At 40.1% G+C, this 26,358-nt stretch overlaps 1 protein-coding gene and 1 pseudogene across 2 annotated transcripts in view; both read right to left on the bottom strand.

The window, feature by feature from the left end:
- PRRG1 (proline rich and Gla domain 1) overlaps nt 1–26,358 on the bottom strand; it is a 135,982-nt gene that overhangs the window by 18,697 nt on the left and 90,927 nt on the right. The gene's annotated exons all lie outside the window — the stretch shown is intronic.
- LOC113616550 (ferritin heavy chain pseudogene) lies at nt 5,866–9,944 on the bottom strand (annotated as a pseudogene).

Genomic DNA, 26,358 nt, shown 5'->3' with positions numbered 1-26,358 from the left:
CTGACTCTCACTTATCCTTTGGCCTTCAATATAACATCAACCCACAGAAGTATCCCTGATCACCTTATTCAAAATAATAATAATGTCTCCTCCAGCAAAAGCTATTCTCTATCACAGTAAACTAAATACTTATCTATGGTTTTAATCCCAATTGAAATTAATCATATTTATTTACTTATTTATTTTTAGGCTTTAAGTTCCTTTAAGACAAGGGCCTTTGTCTGACCATGCTATATCCTCATTGATGAGTATAGTGCGTGATACACAGTAGGCATGCACTAAATACTTGTTAAATGAACAATGAACAAAAAGGAATGAAATTAGGGCAATTATATTCTCACCTGATATCATATACAATTAAAAATTAGCAAAAAGTGGTAATCCCAACATCTGTTTTAAATTTTATAAACATCTTTCTAAATTTCTTGAGTTAAAGGGAAAATAAAATTTGATATTCTAAGCTATTTAGAAACTAAAAGCAGTAAGAGAATTACATATTAAAATATGTTAGGATGGCCAAAATGGTATGTGGTGGCAATTAATATCTTGAAATCTAAGGAAGAATCTTGATAGATTACTAAGTATAATAAATAAGATTATCTATTTTTACTTTTCATTTATTCAACAGATATTTACAAGGCATCTATTACAAGTGATGTATTATTGTGGTAGAAAACATGTAACACGATATCTACCCTCTTAATTAAAATTTAAGTGTACAATACAGTATCTTTAACTATAATCCCAATATTGTGTAGCACGATATCTAGAACTTTTTTATTGTGCATAACTGAAACTCTATACACATTGAACAGCAAATTCCCAGTTTTCCCTGCCCCCCAGCACCTGGAAATCTCCATCCAACCTTCTTTTTATGAGCCTGATTACTTTGTATATCTTCTATTAGTGGAATAATGCAGTATGTGTCCTTCTGTGATTGGCTTATTTCACTTATCATAGTGTCCTCAAGGTTCATACATATTGGAGCATATGAGAGGATTTCTTTCTTTCCTATTTGTATTTTCTTCACTGCTTCTTCCTTATGCATTCATTGGAGTCCTTTGTGGTTCCATGTGAATTTTTTTTAAAATAAATTTATTTATTTATTTATGGCTGTGTTGGGTCTTCGTTGCTGTGCGTGGGCTTTCTCTAGTTGTGGCGAGCGGGGGCCACTCCTCGTTGCGGTGCACGGGCTTCTCATTGCGGTGGCTTCTCCTGTTGTGGAGCACAGGCTCTAGGCGTGCGGGCTTCAGTAGTTGTGGCACGTGGGCTCAGTAGCTGTGGCTCGCGGGCTCCAGAGCACAGGCTCAGTAGCTGTGGTGCACGGGCTTAGTTGCTCCGCAGCATGTGAGATCCTCCCGGACCAGGACCTGAACCTGTGTCCCCTGCACTGGCAGGTGGGTTCCCAACCACTGCACCACCAGGGAAGCCCCTATGTGAATTTAAGAAAAAATAATACTAATCCTTCTCAAACTCTTCCAAGAAACTGAAGAGGAGGAAACACTTCTAAACTGATTTTATGTGGCCAGTATTACACTACCTCCAAAGTCAGAAAATGAAATTACAAGAAAAGGAAACTACAGGCCAATATCTCTGATGAATATAGATGCAAAAAACCTCAACAAAATACTAGGCAAACAAAATTCAACAGCACATTAAAGGGCTCATATATCATGACCAAGTGGGATTTATCCCTGGGATACAAGGATAGTTGAATGTATGAAAATCAATCAATGTGACACAAAACATTGCTGAAAGAAATTTAGAAAGAAACAAATAAATGAAAAGACATACCATTTCATGGATTAGAAGACTTAATATTGTTAAAATATCCATACTACCCAAAGCAATCCACAGATTCAATGCAATCCCTATCAAAATCCCAAAGGCATTTTTTTTCACAGAAATAAACGTATCTATCTTAACAAAAAGAAAGCAAATCCAGATAATGGGAATTCTACTAAACCGCCTAAGAACAAAACACCTATGATACGAAAACTCTTCCAGAGCATATAAACATGGAGAAAACTTCCCAGTTTGTTTTACAAGGGCAGAATGATCCTAACACCAAAGCAGGACAGGGGTGTTACTCACACATATTTTTTAAAAATCTACAATGTTGAAGTATGAACACAGATGAAAAATCATAAGTAGAAATATTAGCAAGAGTAATGTCAGCATCATGGTGAAATAAGAGATTTATTGTTTTCGTCCCCCCTCAACAACAATTTGGCATCCATTCATGGACAACAGTGCCTTGTGGGAGCTGTGGGATGATGCAGCTCCATATGCTAAATGTCCCAGAAGGAGGCTCGACCACCCACACGCTGGGTAAAGGGCATATTGACTTGGTCCCAGGTATGGCTCCTGGGGTAGCCTGTGAACCAGTTCCAGCTTCTCTTGGCCACAGTCCAGGAGCCCCTGGAAAACCCTGTCTTAGACAATCACCCACAGATGTGAGAACCTTTGTGGAAGTCCAGGTTTCCAGAGGAAAAGTTCCAACACACCATTGGAAAAAATAATACAAATTTCAGACACATTGGAGAGGAATACTGAATTGTGAGCTTCATGACTGGGGGTCAAGAAGAAGCTGAGAGAGTGGCAGACAGGCCTCTTAGAGGGCATTAAAGGGACATGGATCCTAATAATTGTGTCTTGGACTCCATCAAGAAGCCTGCCCACAAACACTGGTTATGCCTTGCTCATGGATGACCCCAATTGACCTGTGGGTACCCTCAGTACTCAGCATGCCTCCTCTACACACACACACCCACACTTTGGTCAGCTCCCTGTGTGTGCTCCCAGTGGTGGTGGCAGGGTGAGCTTTGGAAAATGGCTAGTAAGCACGTGCAGAAAATCGCCCAAATCTGCAGGCTAGGGAAACACCACAAACTTGAGATTTAGTGCCACTTTTTGGAAAACAAAAGTGAGACTGTCATCACCTGTACTGGTGCAGCGCAAGAACAAGAGAAGGCATAAGAAAAACCTTAAGGGGCTTCCCTGGTGGCGCAGTGGTTGAAAGTCTGCCTGCCGATGCAGGGGACATGGGTTCGTGCCCCGGTCCGGGAAGATCCCACATGCCGCGGAGCGGCTGGACCCGTGAGCCATGGCCGCTGAGCCTGCGCGTCCAGAGCCTGTGTTCTGCAACAGGAGAGGCCACAACAGTGAGAGGCCCGCATACCGCAAAAAAAAAAAAAAAAGAAAGAAAAAGCTTAAGACTTCTGCCACAAGAGGGAGGAAGAAGTATGGAGCAGCTATATCAATAGAAGGTCTGAGAAAGCCTCAGAATCACTACCAGGGCTCAGAGCAGGTATTTCTCTCCTGAAGGCAATTAGTAAAGACTGTAGGAGGTGACTACTGCTTCAAATGAAAAGACAGCAATGCAAAACTTCAAGGAACATGAAAAACATCAAGGAAACATGACATGACCAAAGGATCACAATAATCATCAGTAACCAATCCCAAAGATGCAAGGGAAAAACCTGTGTTAGATACAAAAAAAAGATTATAATAAAAGGAATCAAAGCATTCCACTACAAAAAGTCATCAAATCAAGACAGCAAGAGAGGCAAAAAAAGGAACAAAGGATGTACAAAACAGTCAGAAAACAATGAACAAAATGGCAATAGTAAGTCCTTACCTATAAATAATTATTTTAAACATAAAAGGATTAAATTCTCTAATCAAGAGACATAGGATGGCTGAATGGATTAAAAAAACAAGATCCAGTGATAAGTTGCCTACAAGATAATTACTTTAGCTTTAAGGACATACATATATAGAGAGTGTAGGGGTGGAAAAAGGTATTTCTAGCAAATATAACCAAAAGAAAGCAGAAGTAGCTATGCATCTATCACACAAAATAGATTTAAAGCTAAATATGGCAAAAGACACAAAGTCATTATGATAAAGGAGTCAATTCATCAAGAAGATATAACAAGTGTAAATATTTAGGCACCCAACACAGAATGCCTAAGTAATATAAAGCAAACACTAAGAGATGTAAAAGGAGAAATAAATAGCAATACAATAATAGTTGGGGCCTTTAATACTCTACTCTCAACACAGATCATCCAGACAGAAAATCAACGAGGAAAGGTTGGACTTTACTGTACTTTAGGTCAAAGGGGTCAAATAGATATATACAGATCATCCCATCCAACAGCGGGAGAACACACACATTCTTCTCAAGCACAGGAGAAACATTCTCCAGTGTAGATCGCATGATAAGTCTCAGAAAAAGTCTTAGCAAATTTAAGAAGACTGAAATCATACCAAGTAGCTTTCCTGAGCACAATGGTATGAAACTAGAAGTCAGCAATGGAAGGAAAGCTGGAAAAATCACCAATATGTGGAAATTAAAAAAACATACTCCTGAACAACCAAAGGGTCACAGAACAATTCAAAAGGGAAATAGAATATTATCTTGAGGCAAACAAAAGTGGAAACAGCATATGAAAACAAATGGGATGCACAAACAACAGTTCTAAGAGGGAAATGCATAGTGACAAATGCATACATCAAGAAAAAAAATTAATGAAATTGACAACCTTTGGCTAGACTAAGAAAAAAAAAGACTCAAAATCAGAAATGAAAGAGGAGACATTACAACTGATACCACAGAAATACAAAGGATCATAAGAGATCCTATAAACAACTATACACCAACAAATTGGAACCTAGAAGAAATGGATAAATTCTGAGAAACATGCAACTACCAAGACTTTTATCAGGAAGAAACAGAAAATCTGAACAGAACAATAATGAGTAGGGTAATTGAATCACTAATGAAAAAGCTCTCCCAAAGAAAAGCCAGGACCAGATCGTTTCCCTGGTGAATTCTACCAAACATTTAAAGAAGAATTAACACCAATCCTTCTCAAACACTTCCAAAAAATTGGACAGGAGGGAACACTCCAAAAATCATCTTACAAGGCTAGCATTACCCTAATACCAAAGCCAGGTAAGGACACTACAAGAAAAAAAACTACAGGTCAATATCCCTGTTCAGTATAGATGCAAATATCCTCAACATAACCTTTGCAAACTGAACTGAGCAGCACATTAAAAAGGTCACGTTCTTTGATCAAGTGGGATTTATCACTGGGATGGAAGGATAGTTTAACATATGCAAATCAAAAACTGATCCACTACATTAATAGAATGGAAGATAAAAATCATATGATCACCTTGATGAATAAAAATAATTTAATAAAATACATGCTTACATGATAAAAATTCTTAAATTGGGTATAGAGAGAAGACACCTCAACATAATACAAGCCATATAGAGCAAGTCCACAGCTAACATCATCCACAATGATGAAAAGTTGAAAGCTTTTCCTCTAAGATCAGGAACAAGACAAGAATCCCACTTTCACCACTCCTATTCAACATAGTACTGGAAGTCCCAGCCATAGCAATCAGGCAAGAAAGAGAAATAACAGGAAACCATATTGGAAAGGAAGAAGTCAGAATGTCTTTGCAGATGATATGATTATATATATAGAAAGTCCTAAAGACTCCACCAAAAACCTGTTATAACTAATCAAGGAATTCAGGAAAGTTGCAGGATACAAAATTAACGTAAACAGTTGTATTTTCTATACACTAACAAAACATCTGAAAAATAAAGAAAACAATCTTATTCACAATAAAATCAAAAGCAATAAAATATTTAAGAATAAACTGAACTGGGCTTCCCTGGTGGCACAGTGGTTGAGAGTCCGCCTGCCGATGCAGGGGACACGGGTCCGTGCCCTGGTCCGGGAGGATATATATATAATATATATATATTATATATATATATATATATATATATACACACACACACACACACACATACACAATGGAGTATTATTCAGCCATGGGAAAGAAGGAAATCCGGATGTTAACAACTAGAATGAACTAGAATTACTGAGAAGTAATAAACATTAACACCTGCATAATTTAATAAGCTAACATACTTCAGATAAAGTTGAAGACTCCATTTATTTAACCCCTGCCCAATCCCATTTTTCACTTCTTCCTGGGAGGCAACCGCTATGATGCATTACAGAACATGTTTTTATCCACATTTTTACCATACACATGCACCCACAGACACCAGAGCCCCAAACCGCCCCTCTCACCTCACCCCACATAACCACACTGTTTATAAGGGGAAAGTAGAGGTTTTCTAAGGACAACTGCATGTCCTGCATAGGGGACCAGAGGAAGTCACCCTCACATCTATGGGGAAGACAGGCTAAGGCTCAGTTTCCCTTAACACTGTAGCGCAGGGTGAGCTTTTCAAAGAGGGACTCTGCTGTGTTGGCTTCCAGGGCCCCCCATCTTGCTAATCCAGAATTAACCATTAACATTTCAAATAAAGTGAAGACCCCCTTTATTTCAACCCCTGCCCAATCTCATTCCCTTCACTCTTTCCCCTGATCAACCCCAATCATGATTTTCAGGGCATGTTTTTATACTTCAACTATGTAGAGACATCCACATTCACCAGGGCCCCAGGCCACCCCCACATTGTTTATTAGGGGAAGACGGATTTTGTGTTTTCCAGGGTCCCATGGAACACCTTCTCCCTCCCTCTGTGGAGATCCTGAGCTACATGTGGACCGGGCATGGGTAGCTGGAGAGACCCCTGGATACTTGTTTTAAAACTTTAAAGGTAAGAGAGTTGCACACACGAATCAACCGGGCAATTGTTCTTATTTGATCTCTTCTACCCTTGATCCTTTTCCCTTTCAGTGGACTCCGTAGTAGGGATAAAGAGAAAAATGTCATTTACTACCCTAGAAGAGCTATTTACTCTACTGTAAATACAGTGGAGGCTGGTAAAAGCATGTTGATAATAAGACATATTAGCTTTGGTTCTCTTGGTAGCAAATAACAAAAACTAAATCAAAGTTGGATATATGAAACCCAAGGGCAGAAATACAGCCAGGCTCAGGAAAGGTCTAGGAAGCAGCTATATCATTTCCAGTAATGTGATCACCGAACTGCTTTTCAACAAAGGGTGTCTTCCTAAGCAAACATTCAGAATGTAGTCTAGAGATTCAAAATGAACTCTGCTGCTGGTTGGAATTAAAATACACACACACACACACACACACGCATGCATATACACATACGATACAAAGGAAAGAAAACATATGTAAGTGGATGTTTTGTTATTACAACATGCATGCCAGGCATTGGTGACCATGGGAAGTCACCCCTGTTGTTTCTGAGCAAGACAGCCTAACACTCATTTTTCCATTATCACTGTTGCCCAGAGTGAACTTGTCAAAGAGATACTCCACCATTCAGACTTCCAAACCCCTCCACCCCCATCTTGCTACTCATACTTAACCAATATTATTTGCATGATTAATGAACATGAACATTTCAGGTGAAACTGAAGGCTCCCTTTATTTTAATCCCTGCGCAATCCCATTCCCTTCACTTGTTCCCCAGAGGCAACTGCAATCATGATTTTCAGGCTATGGTTCTATACTTTTACTATGCACATGCACCCACATTCACCAGGGACCCCTACCTCACCCCACCCCACCCCAGTCTACCCCCATATACCCACATTATTTATAAGGGGAAGATTGATTTTGTGTTTTCCAGGGCCCCATGGAACACCTTCTCCCTCCCAGTGGAGATCCTGGGCTGCATATGGTTGGGGTATGGCTGTGTTCAGAGACTCCTGGATACCTGTTTTAAAACTTAAAAAATGAGATTTGCCCACATGAATCAACCAGAGACCTTTATTCATTTATGAACCAATAACTTTATTGGAAGAAACGGAAAAACTGGAAGAAAAAAACTTAAGTGATAAAGTCCAGGAAAAGAGTCCTGCACTTGTTGCAAAAAAAAAAAAAAAATCGAATTTCTTCTGCAAGGGCACTATTGCTGTGTGCATGGCAGGCACGGTGACCAGCGCTCTGGTCACCCTGTGGCTCTGGGGAAGTCCAGTCCACGCTCAGTTCTTGTCGCTGTCGCCCAGGGTGAGCTTGTCAAAGAGGGACCCTGCCAGGTCGACGTCCGGGGCCCCCATCATGCTCAGGGTGGTGACATGACCCTCCAGCTCGCTGATGAACGCCACCTGCTGGCGGAGGTAGTGAGTTGCCAGAAAGTGGCGCAGGTGGGGGTCGCTCATGTCGATGGCCAGCTGGTGCAGGTGGAGCAGGCTCTGGTTCACGAGCTTCTCCAGGAACAAGGTGCACTTCATGGCCTTGAGGCCACTCTTCCACTCGTCACTGTCTGGCTTCCTGATGTCTTGGAAGTGGAGGCGGCCCCCACGCTGGTTCTGTAGACCCATCAGGCCCTGGGCCCGCCCGCTGTGCTCGTGGGAGCGGTGCAGGAAGAACCGGGTGAGGTGCTTCAAGGCCACGTCGTCGCGGTCGAGGTAAAAGGCCAGGGCCAGGCACACGAAAGAGGCGTGGAGCTCCAGGGTGAAATGGCTGTTGACAGCGGCCTCGCAGTCGAGGTGGTAGTTCTGGCGCACCTGAGAGGGCGGCGTGGGCAGCGTGGCGAGCGTGAAGGCAAGGCCGCGGAGCCTGCGGTAGCTGCCTCGGAGCGGTCCCACGTGGTCGAAGAGGGCGGCCGCTTTGGGATGGACGGAAAGGGCGACCCATTACCCGGGTTTGGGAGGGGGAAAGGAGGTTCCGGTTCCGTTACGGGGGGGGGGGGGTTGGGGGGGGTTGATGTGCACGGAGGGCGGGGCACGAAACCTGTGTTCCAGGTTTCATCCAGGCCTGGGTGAGGTAGGCCGACTGCGCTGAGCATCTGGCATCTATTAATCTTTAAATTTTGCAATAATATTTTTATCTTCCAAGGACTTTCTCTTGTTCTCTAATTGCTCCTTCTTATAGCACCCTGCTCTCATTTTATAAACCATCTTCCTTAAAATTCCGAGAATATGAATTTGGATTTATTCTGTTTCCTGTATTATATTTGCTTTTTCTGCAGAAATAGTTGTGTTTGTTCATCATGATCTTCTCTTTTACTTTCCTCAATGTCTGGCAAGCCTTTTTGTTCATTTAAACTTAGGAAGAAAGGACTTATTTGATTAGCCTCGGTAATTAGCACGGATAAGCTCTGGAGTTCGGACATCCATTTCACTTATAGTCTCCTCCTTGGAATGGGAGGGCAGAGCGTGTCAATTATTCAGTGGCCTCCTTTGCGGGAACATGGCATGGAGCTTTCAGGTAGGCTAGAGACCCTCACTGTTGCCAAAAGAAAGATGTAATTTCTCACATCAGAAGACAAATGTTTTTCCCTTCGAGGTAGCTGTGTCCTGATGTTTCCCTTCTGTGCAGGTCTACAGGTATCTTAAGCTCATTCGCTGTCTTTGGAGTGCAGTTTTGGGAGATTAAAGGTGGTCATATGGCACAGGTGCTTATGCCCAATGGAAGCAGGGGTGGGGGAGGCTCAGGGCAGGATGAAACATGTACCGTTCATAGAGTAGGTCTTTCATCTCACTGCTGACCTAGGACTCTGTACAATGCTTCAGTTTTGGTGACTGTTCCTGAAGTGTGTCTGAATGGCCTCAGTTTTCTACCGCAGATGTTTCAAATTCTCTGAATTAACTAATTTGACTGTATCTGCCATTTCCTATCTTCCAAGAATTCCTCATATATCTGGTGTGCTAATGACACCCTTTAGGGTATGTGGTGTGTGTGTGTGTATGCGCGCATGCGTGCGCGTAGATGTTTTTGGTGTGTTTAACCACTACCATGATTCAATTATCATTTTTTAAAAATTTCTAAAACTGTAAAGAATTTTCTGAATAGGTAATATAGTCACATGGTTCAAAGCCACACTGGTCTCCTTTCTGCAGGCAACCAGTATGGTATTACTTCTTATACATCAGGAGGAGAAAAGCAAAAGAGGAAGAAATAATACTCATGAAACAGAAGAGAAGAAACTTTTAAATATATTCTTTAGAAGCACATTCTTCTCAAGTACACATAGAATATTTACCAAGATAAATCATATTCTGGGCCATAACCAAGTCTCAATAAATTTCAAAGGATTCAAATCACACACGATTAAAAAAGAAAAAAACATGTAAAATCAAAAATCTAACCATCGCCCTTAAGGAACAAGAAAAAGAAGAGCAATAAACACCCAAATCAAGCATAAGTCAGGAACAATCAAGAAAGGAAAATTCAGTGAAATAGAAAATAAACAAAAAATAGAGAAAATAAATAAAACCAAACACAGACTCTTTAGGATTAAAGAAATTTCTAGACTGACAGATCAGGAAAAAAGAGAGAAGGCAAATTACCAATATCAAGAATGAGGGGGCTTCCCTGGTGGCGCAGTGGTTAAGAATCCGCCTGCCAGTGCAGGGGACACGGGTTCGAGATCCCACATGCCAAGGAGCAACTAAGCCCGGGTGCCACAGCTACTGAAGCCCACGCACCTAGAGCCCTTGCTCTGCAACAAGAGAGGCCACCACAATAAGAAGCACGTGCACTGCAGCGAAGAGTGGCCCCTGCTTGCTTGCAACTAGAGGAAGCCCTCATGCAGCAACGAAGACCCAACGCAGCCAAAAATAGATTAAATAAATAAATAAATTTAAATAAATAAAATAAAAAATAAAAAACAAAAATTAAAAAAAAAAAAAAGAATGAGGGAGAAGACATTACTACAGATTATGGAAAGGGAACAGTATTGCTGTGATTAGTCATGGCAATGACTAGACTAGACCAGAATCATGATTAGACTATGATTCACCTCTAGCACCTGGGTATGTTATTACTCCCCCAAATTGGGGTTCTCTTAGCAAGAAAGAAGGGGGTAAAATGGTTCTTAGATCAACTATCTGCCACACAGATTGCAACTTAGAATACATTAATTCAGGCAATTACTTTCTTTTCTCACCAAGAATGTTGGTGGTAGGACAATTCAGACCAAACTGCAATGAGCACAGGATTTCTAGTATAATGGAAATGAGTAATACAACAGGTGGTGGAGTGGAAAAGGCAAAGAGAATGGCATATACTGGAACAAAGTATCTCTTTATAGTAAGTTGAAGAGACATTACAATTCTTAGTAAATAATTATTTATCTCAGTTTCGTCTAAAGTTTACCCTGGATACTTTTTCTTTTTGTTTTCTGAAGTATAGTTGATTTACAGTGTTGTGTTAGTTTCTGGATTTTAATATTTTAAAATACAAAATAGCAAAATGGAACAGTTTTAATGAAAAACTAATATAAATTCTAGATTTGTGGGGAAATTCTAGATTTGTGGGGAATTATTGTTCTTACTACTTTATTTCATTTTAGTTATTAGTATGTACCTGGATCTTTATAATGTAATCTGTCTTTCAAAGTAATAAAAATAAATCTCTATAGAATTGAAAAGTTTCACTAACTTTAAATAGAATTCTTTATCATCTCTTCTACCTCTTGAGACATTACTCTAGAATTATAATGAAACCTCATCAGTTTATTTAGCTTAAAGACAGCTCCCTTGAAAATGATCTCACCATTAAACCAAACAAGTTCAAAACTGTCCAAGAGTTCAGGTTGCCACTTCTCAGATAGTAACAGGAAATTTCAGCCAACCTCTGTATTCTTTCCCAGTTGGCCCTATTATATTGCAAGTTCTATTAGGTTTTCTTTTTCTTTTCTTCCTGCCTTGTGCTCCAACTATGTCAGCTACATGGTATGATGCTCCGGAGTACCTGATTAGGAATCAAAAGCCACGAGTTCCAACTCCAGTCAGAAATCAGGCGCATCATTGGTCTTTTTGGCACTCACAATATTGGTCTACAGATGCAAAGAATGTCACCTGCTTTGCCTGTTCTAATGCACTTTAAAACAGTAAAAATAAAAATACAGCTAAGAGTATGAACCAGCCACCAGTTTTTCCATTTCGATCATATCTGGGCTTGAATAAGCATATTGTGATGTGCCTTTACTAATGGCCTAATAAGAACTGGCATAAGAAGCCTAGAGGTAAATTGTTCCACTGTGAAACCCCAGCATAACCATCACCCATTAAATTAGGAGGGAACTGTGTTCAACGCAGAGGGAGGAGAAGGCAGGGCAGGGAGACCTGGGTCCTACTTGGGGCTGGACCAATCAATATCTTGCTGTGGGGAAATGAGCAAACAGACAACTTCTCTGAGGCTGTTATTTCCTTCTTTGTGAAATGAAGAGCTTGACCTATTTGGTTTTCCTGGACCCTATCAGTTATAACAATGACTGGAGCCTATTCCATGAGTCCTTTCTTCAATAATAGAATGGAAAGAAAAATCAGGCTTTAGTCTATTCATGATGAGCAGTGATTGGTATCAAATACTAGCTTTGGGAATGGGGTAATATTTTAACATTCAGATAGTAATGCTATGTTAAGTTATGACAGTGCAACCCTCTGAAGCATACAATTCAAGAAAAGGCGGAGCCCTCTTTGCTCTGCAGGTGGCTGTCTGTGCACTAGGGGAAGAGATGCCCTGTTTCAGCTTGATGGTACTTAAGACCTATGGCTGACAATATAGGGCTATTGCAAAGTTCTAATTTCCTTTGCCATGGATTTTACTGTACCTTGCAAGTGGCTAAACTGAATCTTTTTTTAATCAATAGTCACTTTATTTATTTGTTACATCTTTATTGGAGTATAATTGCTTTACAATGGTGTGTTAGTTTCTGCTGTATAACAAAGTGAATCAGCTATACGTATACATATATCCCCCCATATCGTCTCCCTCTTGTGTCTTCCTCCCACCCTCCTTATCCCACTAAACTGAATCTTATTTTTACAGTTGCTGATATTCCAACCATGAGAACCATGGTCAGAAGTCTTGCCTTGGGGGAGCTGCACCCTAACACTAGAGGAACTGTGCCCTAACGCTGGGGGAAAGGACCAGTTACCACCCCCAATATTAAATCAGCAGCCACCCACTGTAACAGAAATTGATTTACAGTAGTGGCCCCATCCAGATGGGAATCTCTGAGGAGTGCGCAGGGGTGGTGATTGGCTGCCGTATTTTATCAAATATACCATGAATTGAAAAGCACACTTTTTTTCTGTATTAAAAAAGAAAAAAACATGCTTTCAAACACATGTCATTGATTGTAAGCTGCAGCACCTCAATTTCACAGAAGTTAAAATGTGAATAAATGATTAGAGAATTGATGAAATATGGTAAAACATATTGGGTTTTGTCATCCACTTGCCTTAGTATATTTATCAAAGTAGCTACTTTTTAAAATTATTCATAATTGTTTAAACTTTTTGGTAATTTATTTGTGGCCCTAATGGTCCACAGTATTATGCATAAATATGGAAAACATTAATTTAAAAAAACTGGCATTTTCTGTTGGATATTGTATCATTTTACAACACTTCAGCCTCATCCTAGGATGGGTGGTTTCTGACTTTTTTCTTCTTTCTTTTACTTCTTTGGAGAGAGAGGTTTAATGTATTAGGCTAAGGAATATAATTCCTTGGGTAACAGGTAAACCCCTGTTCTCTGAATTCATAGCTAATCTCCTCCTAGCATGCCATGGGAGGCATGTGACACCATCTTTCAGATGAAATAACAGGTGCGTTAAACATTTACCAAGCAAAGTTGCTGATTTAGGGTTCTACTCAAATCCCAGTTTGAATGTGAGAGTTCCATTCTCATCAATTCCACTGACTGAACGCCACTCATTATTGGATAGCATGAGCCGTTTCTAACAGTGACAGTACTGCCTAGCAAGCAATCAGGCACTCCAAAGCAGTGGCATGGTGGCTGACGGGGCCACTAGGATCACCACTGCACATGCTAGGTTGGTTGGTCACACTTTCATAAATTCAAAGTTACTGTTTAGACCCTAAGACCCTGAACTACTAAGGGGAGCTCTAAGAAAGCCACATGTAGGGTACTTGCAAGAGGAGAACACTAACAACCATTCCCCAAGTGGACATCTGCTTAAGCAGTGGAATGGCCGATGTGCCCCACTCCTGCCCCCTGTGCCCACAGGGTGGATATGAGGAAAAGCAAAGTGGGGAACAGGGTCAGCAATAGAGCAGACTACTTCCAAGGATTAAAATGAGGGTGTAAGTACTTCCCATAAGTTAGGTGGATACTGTGCAAAACTTGAGCTATGTTGCTGTTACTCTGCCCCAGAGGGCTGTTTGCCAGGCAGACGGCCTCAACAACGAGGAAGTGAGGTGTGCATACCAGGATTGGAGCCAGCTGGGGAAGGGTGCAAAAGAGGCCAGTGCAGAGTCATGAGTCCTATTCTTGGAACTGTGTTGTGGGGAGGCTTCTTCTAGGAGCCCTTGAAGAACACTGTGCATCTCCCACCCAACTTATAATTAGGCCCACCAAAGAATTAGTGACAGCCAAGAGGGGGTGACAGCAATACCAGTTAAGTTAGAGACATCTGTCCCCTTTCCCCTTCCTTCTCCCAGGTCCTCAAAATACCAGAGGAGAGAGAAATGGGAAGGGGCAAGGGTTAAAGAGTAGATCATGACCGTTTCCTTCCTCCACGATCTTCAGGTCAAGGTCTAGCAGAAGCTGAAGGAGCAGAGGAGGAAAAGGTGAGCGCCTAAAGCGAATCCAACACTCAACTTTCAAGTGGAAGAGAATGGATAGGAATTTTTATGTCCCAAAGTGCCTAGAAAGGTAAGAAATTTGCCTGTCTTCAAGGAATAAGAGTCTACACTGTCAAACTAGAGTGGTCATGCAAGGCAGGGTCTTTTCAGACACCTGATTCATCACTTATGTGACCTTAAACTCTGGTGTGATATTCCCATGGAACCCTTGAATTTCTACCAGCTCTATTAGGAGAACTCCTTCTGGGCAAACTAATTCTAATGAGTATTGATGAGCTCTGAAATTCCACATGTGTCTTGAGGGTAATCAGGGGGTAAATAGCAGCATATTTGGAGGTTCAACAGGGCATCACTAACTGGACATTGCTGCCTAAGATACGCAGAGTTATATTAAATCTATGGTACAGATGATTCTACAAATGACAAAAAAAATGGACCCCTCAGCCCCACCAGTACCCAGTCTCTGAGGGGAAGTCTGTAAAAAGATTAACTGGCATTAAGACAGGAAACGTGCTGAGGTAACTTCAGGTCAAGGTTAACAGACTGCTGGCATGGGCAGGAGAGACCCACACTGGAGCAAGTCCACTGCTTTGTTAATATGCAGGCTGAAACCCTCCAAATTAAGTTACTACCATAACCTGAAAAGAATAACTGAAACTACATAGGATTTATAATCTACAAAAGGGCCCAACTGCCAGAGAATAAAATTCACCACAAATTTAAAAACAACATCGACAATATAATCAATAAAAACTTACCTTAAATGATCATATAATGGACAACATGCTGTCAGACCTTCCCGATCTTTCTGGTAGCTCAGAATACCAATTCCACAAAATAACAGACTTTGGTCCTGTTTAACTTACTCTCAAGAGATCCCAAAGGAAACAGTGACAGGGCTTCCCTGGTGGCGCAGTGGTTGAGAGTCCGCCTGCCGATGCAGGGGACGCGGGTTCGTGCCCCGGTCCGGGAAGATCCCACATGCCGCGGAGCAGCTGGGCCCGTGAGCCATGGCCGCTGAGCCTGTGCGTCCGGAGCCTGTGCTCCGCAGCGGGAGAGGCCACAACAGTGAGAGGCCCGCGTATCGCACCAAAAAAAAAAAAAAAAAGAAAAGAAACAGTGACAAAGCCCATGGGAGCCCCAGGAAATACCCCTTGTGGCTAAAAGGGAACTTCATATTTGGCTCCTCCAAGAGGGTCTGGGATGGGTCCAGGGAAGGTGTGGAAAGATTTGGACGGAAATGCATAGAGTATGACTGGGAGACAGCCACACTGATGCCCCCTGTTTGGCCCCTATATGTCTATGCCCAGACTCGACTCTCTACCTTCCTAAATTCCCTCAGCTCTCAAAGGGCAAAGCTCTGAATCAGTAGCTCAAGGGCCATCAGTGGATCATGAGAAGCTAAGTGAAATAGGAGTTCCCCTAACAATGTCAAAGAATCCAAGTTTCTGCCTGCAGGTGTGACGAGTAATCTCCAGGGAACTAGTGACCAACTGTTAAATACCTCAGACACTGAGCACTTCTTGTTAATCACCATCTTCACCCAAAAATGTCTACATGCTACGTACGTCCTGCCGTGGGCTCTGAATTCAGAGATCCCCTATGTAGCTTTTGTAGCATATCCTAGTATGAAGGGGCACTGCATATCTCTTTCTTCAATTTCTCTTTTAATAATTTCCACACAAGACAAATTTAAGGCAACACTTTGGAATGAGAGGTATTATCCAAAAAGGAATAGCTGGACTTAGACTAAAATCCTTGGACCCAGTTTCTAAATTGCAGACACAGCTTGGGGGAGGAGTGGAGCATGGAGTGCACAGGGCATGGGACAGCCCCAGGCAGGACAATCGTCCGCACCCCCACAAATACTACCCGCTGCAAAGCTTTTTGAGTATTCCAACTAAGCAGTTTTAGTTAAACCATTTGCTTTACAATCTAACAAAATGTAATCGGCTGATCACCTACATTAGAATCCCCAGGACTGCTCATTAAAGCAGATTCCCTGGTCCTATGGAGACCTGTGGACCCTGGACTGTGCATTCTTAAAATAATTTTTTTTCTTATTTTGGAGTAATTTTAGATTTACAGCAAAATCGCAAAGATAGTACAGAGCATCCCTCTGTACCCCTCACCCAGTATCCCCTCATGTTAGCATCTTACATTAGGATGGCACATTTGTTATAATTAATTAACTAATATTGGTCCATTATTATTAACAATGGATTTGGATTTCACTGGTTTTCCCACTAATGACCTTTTTGTTCCAGAATCCAATCCACATTGCACTTAATCGTCATATATCTTTAGTCTCATCTGTTCTGTGACAGTTTCTCAGTCTTTTCTTCTTTTTCATGACCTTGACAGTTTTGAGGGGTCAGTATTTTGTAGAATATATCTCAATTTGGATGTCTTTGGTAATTTTCTCATAATTCCATTGGGGTTATTGCTTTGGGGGGAAAATATCACAGAGGTGAAGTCCCTTCTCATAACATGCTATACATGACTTATCACTGGTTATGCTAACTTTGATCACCCTGTCAAGGTAGTGGTTTGCCAGCTTTCTCCACTGGCAAAGTAAGTGGAGAAGCAAGGTATTTCCCTCCACTTTCCGTACTCTAATCTTTGGAAGCAGATCATTAAGACCAAGCAACCCTCAAGAGAGGCAGAGAATTAAGCTCTGCCTCCTGGAGAGGGGGGTATTTACATACACAGTTTGGAATTCTTGTGTACTGTAGATTTGTCTCTCTCACCTATTTATTCATTTATTTATATCATTATGGACTCAAGCATTTATTATATGCTTTAGGTTATAATCCAATACTACATCACTTATTTTGTTATTCAAATAGTTCTGCCTTTGGCCGTTGAGAACTCCTTCAGATCGGCTCCTGTGCCTCTTGGACATGCTCTCATTTGCTCTTTGAGTACTTCCTTACTTTCTGTTACTACAGTACACTTCAGCTCACCTTGTATTCTCCCTGCTCCAGCCCTCGAATCAGCCATTTCCCCCAAAGAGTCCTGATTTCTTTTGCTGTGGTATAGTATGAGAGACCCAGATCTGGGCATTGAGGGGGACTGTGCAGTTTCGAGAAGCAACCAAGCCGATTCTTAATGCACTCTTCAAGTTTGAGGACAGCCATTTTGGAAAGTCAAGCACAAATAAACTAGAAATAATTTGTCAAGAAAAGTTCTGAAATAGTTGTTTTAAAGAATTACTACTATTTGGTTCATGTTAGTTCAAGATTAAAACTTCCAAAATGCAAAGTACCCTGGGGGACCTGTAGAGAGGAAAAGAGAGAAAGCAATGGTAGAGATCGAATAATGATTCTGAAATAAAGTGATTATAATTCAGCACCTAAAAATTAGAATAAAATATATTTATCAAAGGCGTTCTCTGTGCCAGGCACTAAGCTAAGCGCACAGCTCCAAACATAATGCTGAGGGTGTAATTTCTCCTTTTTTAAAGGTACAGAAATTGAGGCCTAGAAAGGTGAAATGTTTGCACAAAGCAATACAGTCAGTAGGTGGCAGAGCTGAGACACCAAATCAGGTCCATGTAATCTTCCAAGCAGAGGATTTGTGCAGGGCATTCTGTTAAGTACTGCTTATGTGAGTATACAGGCTGTTTCTCCCAGATCTCAAATGCCAGGAGGGAGGGTCAGCTTATTCACTGTTGTATGTCCTGTGTCTGTTATACAGTAGGCACTCAGCAGATAACATCCGAATAAATCTGACCAAATTTCTACATTGGTGAAGAGGAGGACCATGAGGTATAACACATTTTCTTCTATTGTATCTTATAATTAGACTTATGTTCCAAATTAGGTAAGAAATTACCAAAAAAGAATTTTTACTGAAAGCATACTTCTAACTTCACACAGTTCAGATTTGGGGATGATGAAAATTAAGTATGAGTAAAACTGTCCTGAGTGATAAATTTTAGTAAACAAAAAGATAGTTAGTATGTACTCTAAGACTAGAAAGCAAATGTCAAAAGTCATAATTTTCTTCACTGCCTGGATTAATCAAGTGAACTTCAAAGACAATACTATGTTATTCAAATGCTTCTTAACACAGAGTAGATCCTTCTTAACAAATAACAAACAATGTTCTGAAATAGATCAAGGATCAGAATACCATTTCTATTACACTTACTAGACCAAAATCCCCTGATTACACCTTTTTGTAAATGGTATGGTTTCAATGGCATAAGCAAACTCAGATGACAGGCCGTAAACCATAAAGAAGGAAAGAAACCTAACACCAACATAATAAAAAATACGTTTTAAATTAAGTCCACATCTATCAGCTAACTTGTGAACAAGTTTCCGATCACTACTTCTATGAATTAAATGTACTTCATAACATGCCAATCCATTCGTTCATTCCTTCATCAAATATTTATTTAATTCCCATTATGTGCCAGCACTGTCTCAGATGCTAAAGACCACAGCTATGAACAAAACAGAAGAGAAACACTGCTGTCACAGAGCTAACAGTTCTGGGGGGAGAGCACCAATAAACAAATACAACAAATAGATGTCAAATGGTGGTAAGTGCTGAGAAGAAAAATAATTCCCAGAAGGGTCAAGAGGTTGCAATTTAAAGTAGGATACTTCCTCACTGAGAAAGTGAACGGGGAGTGATGAGGGAGCTCAGAAACATCCATGTGGAATAGGAAAGAGCAAGTGCCAAAGCCCTGAGGCAGGACATGTGCTATGTGTGTGTAAGGAGCCACAAGGAATCCACAGAAAAGTGATTAAGGGGTGATGTGTCATAGGAGATGAGATAAAGAAGTACCTGCAGCCACAGTGGAGGTGTGGAGGGGAAAGGGATGAGGACTGATCGTTTAGTGCCTTGTGGGTGATTCTGAGCACTTGGATGTGTACTGAGGAAGACAGGAAGCCGTTACAGAGAAGACACTTTAAAGGATCACTCTAGCCTGCTCTTTTGAGAATGACCTATGAGGAGGGGGCCAAGAAATCATATGAGTGACAGAGTGATGGTGGCTTGGATGTAAAGTGGTAACAAGTAGAGAGGCTGAGAGGTGGCTCTATTCTGAATATACTTTCATGTTAGAACCAACACTGTTGGCAGATGGAGTGAGGATATGAAAAAGGGAGAAGAGCGGCTGGGCCCGTGAGCCATGGCCGCTGAGCCTGCGCGTCCGGAGCCTGTGCTCCGCAACGGGAGAGGCCACAACAGTGAGAGGCCCGCGTACCGCAAAAAAAAAAAAAGGGAAGGAGATTTCACAGAAGAGAATATATAAATGGAAAATAAGAAAGGCTCCTCAGAGAAACAGCCAATTCCAAGACTGGGGTAGAGAAAGTACAAGATTATCCTGGACACCTTGTTGGGCCAAAAAGTAAAAAAGTGCTAGAAAAACTGATAGGGACATGTCAAAGAGACAGAGAAGCCAGTTTGAAGAAACTTCCATTAACCAAATTTGAGACATTTTGATCAATTTACCCTGAAGATATACTTCCAATAATGCAAACCTTGGCAACAAGGTTTGGGGCTTAGCAAAGAGATGGATGGATGCGTTACTACTGCATACTGAGATCAGAAAGGCTGTGGCAGAAGCAGATTTGGAGGGAAGGGACACAAATTTGTCTACGTAGAAATGTATCCAATTCCAAGAGGAGATGTTGAGTAGGCAGTTAGTCACCCAGGTCTGCAGTTCAAGGTAACCCTCCAGGATATAAATTTGGGAGTTATTAGCATTTCAAGCCACAAACTAGGAAAGCTCACCAGGGGAGTGAGTACAGACAGAGCAGAGTTTCAAGAAATGAGCTGATTGCTGAAGGGAGACGTAGGGTGAAGAGAGTTTTTTTTCCTAAGAGGTGTGTAGGCTACTGAGAATGATTCTACAGAGAGGAAGAGGTGATGCTGGAGAGGGCGGAGAATTGCTTGAGCAATTGCTGAAAGAGTTTCTTCTTCTATTTGCTTCGAAGATTGCTGAAATGCAGCATCCTGTCTCTGAGGGCAGGAAAGGATACAGAGAAGCACTGATACGCATAAGGGCCAGAGAGGGAAGCAATAAAAACATCATCATTCACCTTGAAAGCAATAAAAGAGGTCGGTAAGGTAGTAAGGTATACGATTAACACATAAAAATCAATAGCCTACAAAACACATACCTGACAATGGATTTGTATCTAGAATATACAGAAAACTCTCAAAACTCAAAAATACAAGAAAACAATCCAATTAGAAAATAACCAAAAGACAGGAAAGGGGGCTTCCCTGGTGGCGCAGTGGTTGAGAGTCCGCCTGCCGATGCAGGGGACACGGGTTCGTGCCCCGGTCCGGGAAGATCCCACATGCCGCGGAGCGGCTGGGCCCGTGAGCCATGGCTGCTGAGCCTGCGCGTCCGGAGCCTGTGCTCCGCAACGGGAGAGGCCACAACAGTGAGAGGCCCGCGTACAGCAAAAAAAAAAAAAAGGAAAGGAGATTTCACAGAAGAGAATATATAAATGGAAAATAAGCATATGAAAAGATGTTCAACATTACTGGCCATTAAGGAAATGGAAATTAAAACCACAATGTGGTATCACTACACGTCTATCAGAATGACTACAAAAAGAAACACAGTAACAGCACCAAGTGCTGGCAAGTATGAAGAGAAACTGGATCACTCAAACACTGCTGGTGGGAATTTAAAACAGTAATTTATACAATGACAACTTAGTCTGTCAGTATCCTAAAGAACTATACATATACTTAGCATACAACAATTATACCCCAGAGAAATAAAAACTTATGTTCACACAAAAACCTGTGCACAAATATTCATAGCAGCTTTATGTAAAATAGCCCCAAACTGGAAACCCAGATGTCCCTCAACGAGTGAATGGTTCAACAAACTGTGATACATCCATACCATGGATAATAAAAAATAATGAACTATTGATATACACACAACTTAGGTGAACTCAAGAGCATTATGTTGAGTGTAAACAGGCAATATTAAAAGGTTCCATATATATGATTCCATTTATATAACATTCTTGCAATGACAGAATTACAGAGGTGGGGAACAGATTAGTGATTACCACAGGTTAGGGATGGTGGTGGTGTGGGGGGGGTGCGACTATTAAGGGAGATTTTGTACAAATGAAAGAATTCTGCATCTTAACTGTAGTGGTGGTTACAGGAGTCTACACAAGTGATAAAATGGCACAGAACTATACACACGGATTGTACCAATGTCAGTTTCCTGGTTTTGATACTGTACTACAATTATGTAAGATGTAATGACTGAGGGAAACTGGGTAGAGGCTACATGGAACCTCTCTGTATTATCTTTGCAATTTTCTGAGAATCTATAATTATCTCAAAAGTTTTTAAAAATCTAATGCATCCGTGTAAGTATAACTTGGACCACAGGATTTCTCAGAACTCAAGTCAAAATAAATATATGGTTTATTAATTTTAAAAAATCAATAACCTAGTACATGAGTGTTCATAGCAGCTTCATTTGTAATAACCCCACACAGGAAACAACCCAAATGTCCATATACATATAATGATATACTACTCAGCAATAAAAATGAATAACTATTGATATGTGCACTATGGACATCTGAACATAATCATGCAGAGTAAAAGAAGTCAGACAAAACAGTGCATAATGTATGATTTCACTTACAGAAAACTCTAGAAAATATAAGCTAATCTACAGTGACAGAAGTCAGATGAATCATTGCCATGGGGTGCTCTTGATCATGGGGAGAGGTGGGAAGGAGGAATTACAATGGGGCAAGAAGGACCTTTTGGGAATGATGAATCTGTTCACTATCTTGACTGTGGTAATGGTTTCATAGGTGTATGCATATGTTAAAACTTACCAAGTTGTATACTTTATATATGTGTGGTTAATTGTATGTCAATTATAACTCAATAAGGTTTAAAAAAATCAGTACCTTACACATTCACAAATAATAACCAATTAGAATATATCATGGAAAAGAACCCATGTACAGTAGCAACAAAGAAATAGTTAGGAACCAACCTAAGAACTGTGCAAAACTTATATGATGAAAACAATAAAACATTCCTGAAAGAGAGAAATACTGATTTCAACAAATAGAAAGAAATCTCTTCTTGTAGAGGGTGATTTAATACCTTAAAGATGTTAGTTCTCCCTAAATTAATTTACAAACTGAAAGAAATCCCAATAAAAATACTGACAAATGATTTTTTTCTGTGCTAGAAAAATTAATACTAAAATTTATATGGAAAAATAGGCATGTAAGAATAGCTCACAAAACACTGAAAAAGAAGAGCTTATAAGGAGAACTAGTTCTAATTTATACTAAGTATACTAAAAATCTTCTATAAATAAAACAGTGTGTCACTGGCATTTGAGCAGAAGGATGGACCAATGGAAAAGAATATAAAATCCTGAAATTGACTAGGCACATACTGAAATTAGGTATATGATAAGGGTAATTAAATCACTGGGGCAAAGAAGGATTTCATAATAAATTGTGTTTGGACAACTGGATAGCTATGTGAAAACAAATCAGATCCATAACTCACACCACACCCAAGAATAAACTGTAAGTGAATCAGAGATCTAAATGTAAAAACTCAAATATGTTAGAAGAGATTGGGTGAATTCCTCTATAACCAGGGCATAAGAGGATGGTTTTCTACTATGATTAAAAATCTGGATTTAATAAAATATTTCTTTAATTTATGGCTACAATGAAAATGAAAAAAAAACTGCATGATAAAAATCCATAAGCAAAGTCAAAATATAAATGACAACTGTAAGCAAATATTTGAAATATATCACCAATAAAAGCTATAGTATCTCTAATATACTTATTAAAAATTCAGGGAAAAAAGACCATAAATCTGATACAAAAATGGGCAAAAGGCAAAGACAATTCACAAGACAGATATAAAAATGGCCCATAAACACATGGCAAAATACACAACTTCACTCATAAGAGAAATGTAAATTGAAACACCACCAAGATACCACGTCACACCCAAAAGATTGAAAAGAATATCAACGCTTTTAAAATACACTCTGCTGGTCAGACTGTGAGGAAATAGGCACTCTCAAATATCTGGTGGGAATGTAAAATAGTACAAGCTTTACAGAGGGTACTCTGGCAATATCTAACAAAAGTACATATGCATCAATCCTTGACGAGCAATCCACTTCTAAGAATTTACCCTGAAGATACACTTCCAATAATGCAAAATTATTTACTACAGCATTATCTGTAATTGCAAAAATACTGGAAACTACTTAATGCCTAAATACAGTAGACTGGTTGAATAAACTGTGACACATCCTTACTAGGAAGTACTATACAGATTTTTAAAAATAGGATAATCTCTGTGAATACATAAGGAGTGACTTCCAGAATGGATAGATGGATGGATGAATATAAATGTTTTCCCCCTCCCTATTACGATATGGGTATTAAAATTCTGAAACCACTGTATGTGTGTTGTAGAACTGGGCAAATGAGTTAACATATTGATGTTACTGAAAGTCAGGGAAGAATATCTACAAAGAATATCTACATCGCACCTACCAATACAGAATGGGGAAAACAAAGAAGAACCCTGAGGGGTATTGGAATCGGAGATCAGCAGGATGAATATGCAAGTCCATACACCACACACATGCACATACACACATTTATGTGCATACATGTGTGTAATTATTTTCCTACCTCTGTTGCTGGAAGGCCCAGAAGCAATGATACTCTGATAGCAATGAGAACACTCTAGCTCCCAGATCTTGGTTTCTAAATATTATTCCTAACTATAAGTAAGAAAGGCTCCTCAGAGAAACAGCCAATTCCAAGACTGGGGCAGAGAAAGTACAAGATTATCCTGGACACCTTGTTGGGCCAAAAAGTAAAAAAGTGCCAGAAAAACTGATAGGGACATGTCAAAGAGACAGAGAAGCCAGTTTGAAGAAACTTCCATTAACCAAATTTGAGACATTTTGATCAAAACACTGACAGTTGGGCTTCCCTGGTGGCGCAGTGGCTGAGAGTCTGCCTGCCGATGCAGGGGACATGGGTTCGTGCCCCGGTCCGGGAAGATCCCACATGCCGCGGAGCAGCTGGGCCCGTGAGCCATGGCCGCTGAGCCTGCGCGTCCAGAGCCTGTGCTCCACAACGGGAGAGGCCACAACAGTGAGAGGCCCGCATACCGGAAAAAAAAACCAAAAAACAAAAAACACTGACAGCAATGAATTATAACTCACTGAATAAAATGATCTATGAAAGATAGATAAAGGGAAAGTTCCTGCCCATAGTGGAATGCCAACTAACAAACGTACACAGAATGATTGAGTCAGAAATTCACCATTTAGCGTTATATTAAACTAGAATTTAATTGATTCAGTCAAGAACTATCAACAGCAGACATTAAAACTAGATGGTAAGGTTGGAACTCATTTGAAAATACAAAATAAGGGAAACAACACATAAAAAAGCTGTGGACTGACTGCACTCAAGATCAACTCTAGGAACGAGTGGAAGGAGAAATTCTACTGAAAAGGAAAAATAAAGTTGATTTCTACTTGTATCTCACAAATCTTAGGACTTTTAATAAACCCGTTATACATATTGCTATGATAATCTGAACTTAAACTTAGCTGAGAGGGGAAATGTATGTGAGAGCAAAATGCCGTGTAAGGTGGGCAGAAATCATGTCTGACTAATGTGTACGATCCACAGCCAGTGTATATTTACAAAGTTTATTTAAGTCCTGACATATTCCATAGTTCAATCTCAAAGTATTATACTTCATGTAGTACTAAGAATGCTGTTCGATGATTGTAAAAATACTAGTACCTGGAGAAAAGCCTAATGACATTTAAATATGCTTGTTTTTAATAATGTTCTGGATTCAGAAGGGAAATTCAGGCTCAAAATTCTATATGCAATAAAAAGATTACACACTAAAAAAACCCCACAAAAACTAGTAGGTAGAAGTTTGGTGGAGAACAGAATATTTACACAGTCTCAAAGTATCTTCCCACTAAAGTTCTTACCATTCCTTTAAAGGAGAATGATAAAGCAGGATGAAAAGCCATTAGCTTTATGAAAACCACAGTAGAATATCTAAAATTTGTATTTTTTGGAAAATCACAATATCAAAAACTAAGTTCCATTTAAGTACATGAACTAGTTTTTTATTAAAACCTGCATGCTACAAAGCACCATTTATACGATAATCCTATTGTTCTTATTAAAAATTTATACTAAAAATAGGCTAGAATGATAAATACCAAAAGTATAAAACTGATGGTGCTAAGAATTCAAGTGATTTTATTCATTTTATGTTTTACTACATTTTCAATTTCTCTACAATGAACATATATTAAGAAGAAGAAAAAATGTGTAAAAAAAACCCTGCAAGAAGTAAGCAGATACAGAAGAAAAAAGCTGGAAAGAAATTAAAAAGCCAACAGTGCTTTGTGATTGCATAATGGCATCATGGGTGATGTATTCTTTTCCCTGTTTTTAACTGTGGGACTTAAGATTTAAAAGCCATGATGCTCACAACTTATCACTTTATAAACTGATTTTACCTTTGCTGTGCACACTGGAATCTAGCAATGCTGCCTCTCTGATAATCTCTCCTTGAACTCCTTCCTCTTACGCCCTGGATCCTTCTCTACCTAACAAGAGAACAAATCCTCTTTCTTTAAAACTTCTGCATCCACTGCTCCTGAGATTATTTGATGTCCCTTTATCACAGCTAACATCATTTGTTTCGCATGTAGTGTTATTTTCATGGTTAGCGTACAGGAATGGATCTTTATA

The sequence above is a fragment of the Aethalodelphis obliquidens genome, unplaced genomic scaffold, assembly GCF_003676395.1.
Source record: "Aethalodelphis obliquidens isolate GAN/ISIS:26980383/991018 unplaced genomic scaffold, ASM367639v1 scaffold152, whole genome shotgun sequence".
NCBI lineage: Eukaryota > Metazoa > Chordata > Mammalia > Artiodactyla > Delphinidae > Aethalodelphis > Aethalodelphis obliquidens.
Note: the sequence above shows the minus strand (reverse complement) of the source record. Positions and strands in the feature narration are given on the sequence as shown.